The sequence below is a fragment of the Porites lutea genome, chromosome 4 (assembly GCF_958299795.1).
Source record: "Porites lutea chromosome 4, jaPorLute2.1, whole genome shotgun sequence".
Lineage (NCBI taxonomy): Eukaryota > Metazoa > Cnidaria > Anthozoa > Scleractinia > Poritidae > Porites > Porites lutea.
This window is the reverse complement of record NC_133204.1, coordinates 20,799,896-20,810,717: the sequence shown is the minus strand read 5'-3', so window position 1 is coordinate 20,810,717 and position 10,822 is coordinate 20,799,896.

Genomic DNA, 10,822 nt, shown 5'->3' with positions numbered 1-10,822 from the left:
ATTAACCGCCTATAAAATAAAATGTAGCCAAATACTTGGATACGTAATGGAACACTGTTCACCACTATGAGACCTATGCATGCATGTCACCAAACATACAAATTTTGTAAACAGGCAATTTGCAGAATAGCCTGCGTAGCAGGCGCTTGGAAGTATTTAGGCGAAAAAAAGAGCGGTTGCGCGAGAGGGAAACACGCTCCCTCGCGCGCCCCTTTCTATCTTTCTTGGGTTGGATTGGGCGCGATTGATTTTTGGTTCGGTTTCTTTCGATTAGCTACCCTGGGATTCACACTCCAGGAGAACTTCATTATTTATAAATAATGGATTGTAGTTGTCTGACTGATTTATAAATAAAGAAAGTTGTTTAATGGATATTTAAATGTATGTATATGTGGTGCGCGTGTATAATTACACGAAAACGAAGGGCCTCGATTAGGGGAAAATTATATCATTGCTAAGGGTAACCTTGCTAAGACAGCCAAAACGTGATCAACTTGGTGGGTCACTTCAGTCATCGTCGAAAATACTCAACTCCGCCTGATCATCTTGAGACTCATTTGCATGCAATGAAAGTCGTCACGATTCTTATCCCCAGTTTCCATGCACGGTCTCCGCTAGCAACGCCTGGGACTATGACCATCATTTGGTAAGGACACACGCCAAAAAAAAAAAAAAAAAAGAAACGGTTACATTTTCAGAGTCTCTCAGCTAAAGTAGGCTCGACTGACTACTAACTTTATTTGATCATTCACATTCACTATAAACATGAGGAACAAAACAAATGAATTTTACACATAATTTGGTGGACTGAACAGACTGAGAAAGAAGGCATCGGCGGGAGAGTTGAAAAAACTGACCCCCACTCCGCGGACTACCCACTGACCCCACTCCGCGGACTACTCTACGGACTACTCCGCGGACTACTCTACGGACTAGTCCGCGGACTACCCTGCGGACTACCCTAACTAATCAACCAAATTTACTTTCACGGAGAAAAGAGTTAGAAGAAGCGTACCTGCCTACAAGATCACACTTGATAAACAGCCGCCATCTTGATTTTCGCCATTTTACTCGACCCAGCTCTCCTTTAGCCTCGCCCCAGTCTTCATCGGCCACAAGTCAGAGCACGCCGTTCAGCAATGGATGACCGGTAATTGTGTGTTGAATATTCATCCCTTTTAATTTGTTTCAATTGTTTGCCATCGACATTAACAATTGATGAAAACCCACTCTTTTACAACTTCTTTACAATTAGAGAAATCGAGATCCTCGAGATTTCCAGCAGTTCCTGTGATGAAGGTAAAGATGCCACCCAAGCAAACAGGTAACCTTATATTTTTCAGTAGTGTAGCAGTTCTTGTAAGCTGTAATTCTATAGCGGCTGCTATTATTTTTGCTTTTATTTTTTATTATTTTTGTTGTTCGTTCTATTATTCTTTCGAAGGGTAGCGGGCCATGTTTTGCAAATTGACGTCAATTTTAAGTAGCTAAGTAGCTAAAATGTGATGAAATGCTCTGGTCCCTCTGGGTATCTGAGATGGGTCCATTTCAGTCTGTAAAATATAACCAGGGGCAGATTCAGAATTTTACCAAACAGTGGGGGAAGGGGGGGGGGGGTGAGGAAGCAAGCTACACCGGAAATTAAAAAAAATTGAGATTGCAAGACAAGATATTTATTGTACTTTTAACTTCTCATAGGGGGGTAGAAGGCCAGGTTGACGATAGTTCGGATGACAGTGACAGTCCTGATACTTCTATTGGCAGGATACCAATGGATGAGGTAGGTTGCCTTACTTTGCATTTCTTGCCTTGTTTCCATGCTGTGAACCAAAGCGCTTGGTTACCAAGGGTTTTGTTTTCAAGTTATGCACTTATCGGTTTTAAGCCTGATGGGGAAGGGAGTGGACATTTTTGGGTCATTTGAACTGTCAAGTCATCCCCGCCCCCCTTGGGAATTTTACTGCTAGTTTGGGCCCCACACTGGGGATGTTTGATTTATTTTTCTGAGGAGGACTGAGACTGAATCTTTTGTCGCTCGTCGTAGGGGCGGCTCTGTGAACTTAAGAACTCCTTTTCAATGGAGAAAGCAAACACTTCACTTTTGTTACCTCAATTTGTGGGTTTTGTGGAGCTATTTATGTTATTCTATCTTGAGCAGTAACATTATCCTACAATAGTGTAAGTTAATAATCTGAAAGGAAGCTATCCCAAGGTGGGGGAACACGGGTTTTTGATTCGTTCCTGAGCGATGATCCCTCTTAAATTAAACTTAAATTAAATTAAATTAATTAAATAAATTTAGGGGAATGTTGTGAAATATGAATTTTGTTTGTAAATATTTTTTTACAGGCCAATGACACTGATGAAGATGAGGAGACAGAGAACATAATAGACGTTTCAAAATCTCCTGCCAAACCTCTTAAGAAGTTAAAACTCTACAATGCAAACATCAAATGCAAAATCGTCGATTTGGAATCTCTGGAAAACCCCTACATCATCCCTTTCCTCTTCAACTGCCAAAGCGATAATGAGGACATGATCAGTACTTCTGTTCCTACACGGATTCAACAAAACGCGACATTTGTCTTAGATATTAGTGCCTTAGGAAATAGAGCAGATTTATATGCTGATGAGAATGGGGTTTGGAAGATGACTGGTTGCAGGCCAAAATATTACACCATTGATAGAGATGAGAACGGAAGAGTAGTTGAGATGGAGAGAGTGCGTAATGAAGGCAATGCTGATGTTGTTGTGCGAAGAAGATCGTACACATGTTCCTCATACCCGTTGTACCATAGAACCATTGTGTCTATTGAATTTTCAAAGGACATAGACAAGTGGTTCCCACTTGTACTTCTCCACTACCACTACGACGGCAAGCCTACAAAGTTCAAAGTTGAAAAGCATGGCAACCGTACATCTTCAAACATGCCATATCTACGAACTAAAACGAGCACAAAGCGGTCGATTGCAGAAAAGGCACAGCAGTATGGGCCAAAGAGAGCTTTATTTCAAGTAAGAAAGGAGGCTGGTGGTGTCTGTGGTGTGGATAGTACGGGCACACTGCCCCGTAATGAGAATCAAGTCAAGTACATTAAGAAGAAACAGCAAGAGCCAGGACCAGCTAACAAGGACCCACTACAGAAACTACAGAAAACCACATTTCGTGGTTTTATACGTGAAATCGTTTGTAACGACCTACCAACTGTAATGCTGTTTACTGATCGTCAGCTAAACAATATAGTCAAGTTTTGCTGCCACAAAAGATCCAATCAAGTGTCTGAGCTTGGTGTTGACCTCACATTTCAACTTGGCCCCTTCTACTTGCTTGTGACAAGTTACAGAAACACTGTTCTCCAAGTGAAAGGAACAAATCGTCACCCTTCTTGTATTGGCCCAGTCATGATTTGCATGACCAAAGAGGAATCAACCTATCTCTCCTTCATCCACTGTCTCAATCGTGAGATTCCAGGTTTATCTCAACACCTCCATGCCACTGGAACGGATGACGAGTGTGCTTTGAAAAATGCCCTTGCTGCCGGCTTTCAGCATGCTGCTCCTTTGCTGTGTTACATCCATAGTGAAAGAAATGTCAAGGCCAAGGGAAGAAAACTGGGCCTGTCATCAGCACTAGTTGAACGCATATGCCAAGATCTCTACCGACAAGGGAGTGGTCTTATTTGGTCCAGCTCCAGGGAGCAGTTTGATGCACGGGCAGCAGTTCTTATGAAGGAATGGGAGACTTTGGAGAGGTCAGAGAAGGGTGGTCCACCAATGTTCGCAGAGTACTTTAGAGCACACAAGCTGGAAGATATGCAGACAAGGATGTCAAAGTACGTGATGAAAAACCTTGGCTTAGGAGACAAGCCTTACCAGCAAAACATTCCAGAGTCAATTAATGACATGTTAAAAGATTGGGCAAATTTCGTCCCTCAAGATATGGACAAATTCATTGTCACTTTATACGATTTCGTAGAATCCTTTGATCAGGAAGAAGACCTTGCCTGGTTTCAGTTATCTGATAAATGGGAAATTTGCCCACAGTTTCAGCAGCATTTATCAGGAAAAAGCCATGGAGAAATGACACCTGAAGAAAGGAAGGCTTTCATGCGGAAAGTTGAAAAGGTGTGTCCAGACCCAGCGGCTTACAAGCGGTGTCGCTCATTCAAGTTCAAAACTGCTACAGCCACTTCAGCTGAGAGCTCATCAAATCAGATGTCTTGCGACATCAGTGACCTTGCTCAACTTGATGGCGAGTTCTCCAGAGAGGAACAGGCGAGTCTACTTGAGAAGGCGAAGAGTATCCTGTACAATGCCAAATTTCGGGAGGGTTTCCAGGAAGGAGTATTCTTTGTAGACAGTGAGGGACCTCTGCCACATCGCGTACAATGCTTGAAGAGTGGCAAATGTCCTTGTGGTTGCAATTTCTTCAGTAGAAACAACCTGTGCTTTCATTCCCTTGCTGTTGCCATTCATCGTGATTGTGTCCAAAAGGTAGTCCAGGCATACAAAGGCCGAAGCTTAAACAAGATAACCACCGCAACCGCCCCGAAAAATGTGGGAGCAAAGGCTCCATCCCGGAAGCGTCCGCTGGATGATGTCGTTATGGAATCAGGTACACAGGTAGAAGACACAGCACCTGGATCTCATTTACAAGCGGAGGTTTTGAATCCAACAACCCTTCTTATCAGGAAATCAGCCAGGCCTGTTGACCCGCCATCTAGTGCACCACTAGTGCTGAAAGAGATAACAGGAAACATCAGAAAGTGTGCTGGCTGTCTTAAATCAATCACGTCTGCTGTTGTTGGCTACCAGGATGCAGATGATCAACGGTGTTGTTTTGCCAGATTCGAAGCCTATCACTTTTGGAACAAAGCAACAAACCGGTGGCAATTGACGACTTCAACCAGACACTACCACCTGAATCCCGTTTGTACTAAGATGTCAGGAAAGGAGTCGAGCGTGAATATCAAAGCCAGTCTTGTTGTGTCTGAAGGATTACAACAACTGGTTAGGGCTAGGTTTGATTACGATTTAAGCTCATAGCCAGAAATTTCAAATCCCGTACCAGTACATGTTCATTTAACTGTCAGTGACAGCTAAGGGAAATCGCCGCCCACATTGTAGAGATCTTTACGGGAAGATTTGTAAACAGACAACTAGCTAAATAATGATTTACACCACAGCAAACTATATGGTCTAATTTTCAAAATATTAGACTGAAACATCCTCCTGTGAGGTTTTTTTGAAAATATGTTTACGATAATCTCAGCTGACATCTTAGTTTGGAATTCGCTGTTAAAAATGACACGATCATAAATACTTTGCTGATGAACTCATGTGTAGTCTAATACTCACGACAGGTGTGCTTGCATACTGTCGATTCGCTGATTCCCGCCAAAGAAATATATCGACACGATGACGAATTGTCCTACGCAAATAGAGTCTGAAATACACAAACATGGCGACTGTTTCTCGTGTACTCTCGTCGCGCAATGCGTTTTGGGATGTCACAGGACCCCCAATATTCAGAACGAAATCTCAAAAATGCGGCAGGGGTATTTTGCCGACGCCAAACGCCAAATGCAGAATGTAGTATTTGACCGTATTTGGGGTTAAAAACCTATTTACATGTATAAGGTTAGCCTATTTAGTAGTCTGGTTAGCTTTTTTAACACTCTGGTTAGCCCAAAGACGGTCAACTTGCGGTGTTTGTTAGGACAGACATCCGACAATTATAAGACTTTGTGTACATTTGGCGTTTGGTGTTTGGCAAAATAACCCTGCCGTCAAAAATGTCAACGTTCAATTGAAAACTAGGGCTGGACAAGGAGTGTAATGTGATTTTGAGTCGGAATTTCTGGCTATGTAGTTTTCGTGGTGTTTCTGAAACTGATGAGGTTTTCAATGTATAGTTCCAGTTGTTGTAGTTGACTGTTCCTGTTTACCACATTCGGTTACACGAAATGTGCAACGTTGAGTCTAAAATAATGTAGCTTCTCCTTGTGCACATGAAAATGTGAAATGTAAGCATTAAACCAAATTAAACATAATTAGAACAGTTTCAAATGAGTGTCGTAAAGCCAAAACTAAAGTTACCACTCTGGCTAATCAACAGATGCAGAGAGCAAAATGAGCCAATCAAAACTGAGAAGGAAAATAAATATATGTAAATGTTGTCAAACGTGAAAAACACGAGAGCAAGTCACGATTGGAAATGATGTTTTTTTTTTCTGCGGATTGGTTACGAAAGTACCAGGAACTTTTCCTAACCAATCACAAAAAAGTAGTGCAAAACTAAAGTTAACGCAAATTAATGACACTCAATTGAAAACCGTGCTATTTATAATTGTTGTTATTATTTCAAAACATCGCATCACAAAAATGTAATGTGACAAACGAGTAAGTGTTAGCATGTATATGTTGTGGTTCAATTTTATCCTTGGTTCAATTTTTATTTTCCATTGTTCTTTTCTATGTTAATATATGATAATGAATTTTAAACAAAGGAAATTGAAAATTGAACCAAAGATAAAATTGAACTACAACGTATACATAGAAGACAGTTCAAGATTCAAGGTTGAAGCCATGAGTTAAGCAGCATCTTGTGACTTGTCCTATAAGTTTCATTTTCCATTAAATAGTTTTAGTCATAATTGCCTTTAAAATTTAAAAAAAAATAAAAGAGTGTTGAAGGTTGATCCGTGGGTCTTCTTGCATACTTCTCGCCAGCATAATCAATGAAAGACATCATTGACGTCATGCCAGCCACTGATAGTTTATATTTCATATAGATCAGCCAATCGATGACCACTATTGGCGCTGGTAACAGTTTTTGTTATATTCAGCTTAAAAATGTTTTTAAGAACTTACTTATAGCCGTGCTTGGAAGTCACCATATTTTTGGATTCACCTGGCCCACAAGGCCCTTGGAGACGTATTCTCCTACGTAGGGCACGCAGTCGTTATTTGGATCGTCACGCGAGGTTTGGAGAGAAGCGTTGCGTGACGATCCAAGAACGGAAGCTGCAATGGACGTAGCAATGAAGAAGAAGGGCTGGGTCGAGTAAAATGGCGAAAATCAAGATGGCGGCTGTTTATCAAGTGTGATCTTGTAGGCAGGTACGCTTCTTCTAACTCTTTTCTCCGTGAAAGTAAATTTGGTTGATTAGTTAGGGTAGTCCGCAGGGTAGTCCGCGGACTAGTCCGTAGAGTAGTCCGCGGAGTAGTCCGTAGAGTAGTCCGCGGAGTGGGGTCAGTGGGTAGTCCGCGGAGTGGGGGTCAGTTTTTTCAACTCTCCCGGCATCGGCAGGCTTCTTGCTCGCTTTTGTACCAGCATCTCGTCTCATCTCTCATCTTTTTCTAACAACAATATATTTATCTTAAAGAAATATAGCCTGCATTGCAAGCATTTTCTTCGGGTGCGCGAATGCTTTTGCTCGCGAAACTCTCAAAGAGACAGGGGCACCCAACGAGAGTATAGTTAAAAACCACTTACACATAGCATTGTTGAACGTATTTTAGTATTTAACGGTAGATGTAGGCTTATTTTCATCCCCTAAAAATTGTTCATTTGTTCGGATTTCCTAGCTGAAGGTCTAGTGATCCGAAAATTATAGGGATCAAAACTACCTTTTCGAAAATTTCAGCCAGAAAAAAGGCTTCCGAAAAAAACTCGGTGACCTTTTTACGCTAAAAATCCGTTAAAAATGGGCAATTATACAATGTTTGGGAGGTTCGAAAATCCTAGGAGAGGCATGCAGGCAAGAAATTTAACAAAAATTGTTCCGAAAATTCTAGATCTCAAATCGTCTTCCGAACAGATATTTTCCAAAAATTGTCGTTGGGTGCCCCTGAGGAGAGGAGGAAAAGGGGCGACCCAAGGCGGCCGTAAGGGTTGCTATTTCTACTCTCCCCAATCTTCCTCTGTCATAAAATCAAAGATGGCGGCTACAACAATACTCACAATACGAACATAAACAAGCTTTCGCCCGCCCAAAATACGCCTGCACTGCAGGCTAAAAGAAATAGCATCATTACACTTTCCAAATTTTTAGATCACTGCACTCATGCAGCACAATGTACGTCTATTATAGGCGTCTAGTCTAATTAATCTGACGCCAGTTATTGGACAATGCGACTCAATGTTTTCTACTGCTAAGTATTGAACACCCGACGATAATTCAAAGGCTTTCCTGGTGTCAATCAGATAACCAACGATGTACATTTCTGTGGAAAGATCTATTGAGAGAGGAGAGTGTATAATTTAAATAAACCATACAATGTCAACCCACCCAGTACTGTAGCTAAATACACTTGAACGAAAGGACTTGTAATAACAGGAGTACCCAACGGATCCGCTCCTCAAATTATCCGCTCCTCAGGCTAAGAATTTGCTGGCTGGTAACTAAATAAAGGATAAGAAACTCTTGCTGGGAACTTTGCCGAAACGCTTTTCTGGTTGTGGTTTTTCATTTTGAATGCCGATGCTGGCTGGAAAAAAAACATATTCCTATCGCCTCTGGCTTCCTGCGGCTTTTAAGAATGTGCTCTGGCTAATTTAGTTGCCAGTTATTTTTGGGCTGGAGAAGGAAAATGACAGCTAGTTAGGAAAGTTCAAAGATAGCGCTGGCTTTGAGTGACAACTAGGGTGCACCGCGCGCAGGCTAGTGCGAAGTCGAGCACGTGTATTTAAAATTATAAAGCACCAAAGAGCGCGTACAAACTGAACACGTCAATCATTAAAACTCTGTCAGCAAACAATACAATTTCTTTGTAAACCATCCCTCTCTTTTGTTATGGTGTCAATTTTGGGACTTAGACAGGCAATTCCTATTATGACGCCTATTACTTATTGCACGGGGTACGCGGAGTGCCATCTGAGGAGTAACGGTTATAGTCGCGTTCTTTGTGTATCTCCAATTTGATCCAGCTGAATGTTACGGTTGCAACTTTTTCTACATCCAAATTCTGCTGATTTTTAGGTAAGTAATCTTTCCACTGTTTCTTGCTTTCATCTAAATGCCTTGTGGCAAGTTATAGTACGTTACTTTATGATATCAACTGCCTTCCTTTTGCTTTCTGTGTTACATTTTTAGTGCATCCTTGAGTCAATAGCGGGAAGGTCATTGTTTCAGTAGCCTTGTTAAGAGATCATTAAGAGTATGTCCAGCAGGTAAGAACACCTTTTAATTTTATCATTTTGACCTTGATAATGGCATGCGCCTATATTAAACCATCAAATTCACGGACCAAAGTAAATCGCTTAGTTATTCAGATCCAGAAGAAACTTTGGAGGAAATTATAGAAACGTAAACCCTGATATTTATTAAAACTTATACTCTTATGTTCTTGAAACCGAGGGCAAATCTTGCCGACCAGGAACAAAACCACTGAATATTAATATGCGTGCCATGACCTCTCAGTGCGATACAAGCGGCAAAAATCACATTTTTCTCAGTCAAACATAGAACCCTCCAGAGTATAAAAAAAGGGTATAGAACAAGCGGCATTTTAGCATGAGGGTATCGTCGTAAAGACCTACTTACCCATTATTTTCACTAAGAACACTGATTTTTTTTGCGGAATTATTTGCGCGGATCTAAGCCAACCCCTAGAGAAAATGCCCGCAGAATAAATATTTTACAGGTTACCTGGTGGCGATTTCCGGTTTTGCTGATCAACTCGCCGAAATTATAATCTTTCACGGACGTCCATAAATATGCCCTTCGATTGTTACAGATGTTTTCATATAATCGCAAACACATTCATTCTGATCGAAATTTTTCGCCAAGAAACAAAAATGTCAATTGCACCTAAGCACGATTACTGATGCGAAAATTATATTATTGTCAAGAGCTTGGAAATAAGAGTTGTTGAACCCTCAACCCCGGGTCGGGTTCTTCAAATCCTGACCCAATTTCAGACCCAAAAATGTAATTTTCCACATCCGTTTTCAGACCTGGCCTTTAGGCAGAAATTACGTTATCATTACTTAGATTAGGTAAAAAATCGTTTGTACTAGAAATGGCTTCCTGTTGACAGATTTTTTTGGTGTAAAGGAAACAAAATTTGTTGTAGTGCGCACGGAGCCTTAAATGACTACAATTTTCAACTAAAATATTTCAGTCACGACCTGTGTCTAACCAACAGAAAGATTTTATGCCCGAAAAAGGCGTTAAACAATAAAAAAGGGATTAATCTGTTATCATACAATTCTTATTTTGCAGTCCTGAATCCTTGCTCGTTTGTTGCTTGAAGAGCTCCATCGAATACGGTCACCTTTAGCTTGCAGAAATTAGAGGTTTTGGTGTTGATGTCTTTAGGTTTTTATCGACATTTGCAGTACTGTTTGGTAATGCCAGTTTTCTTTATTTACTACGGTTTGTGAAACGTCCTATTCAAATACTTTACAAGAGTCTCTTTTGAGGTTAGGGTGGAAAAAATTGCCATGTTGCTGAAATTGTCTTTGTAGGATTGGCATAGCTTTTGCGGTGATTGTCAGTTTACAATGACTTTTGCTGTGATTAGTTGTCTTGTTTCACCTTGTAAAGCTTTCGCAGCGATTGTTCCCCGTTTATGTATGATTTAAGTGTGGGGTTGGACTTAAAAAAGGACTTTTGCTACAATTGTCTTTACAGGTTTCGCAAAGCTTTTGCGGTGATTGCCAGTAATGGCTTCTGCTGCGAATAGTTGTCTTTTACCTTGTGAAGCTTTCGCAGCGATTGCTCCTCCCTTATGCATGATTTAAGTGTGGGGTTGGACTTAAAAAAGGACTTTTGCTGAAATTGTCTTTACAGGTTTCGCAAAGCTTTTGCGGTGA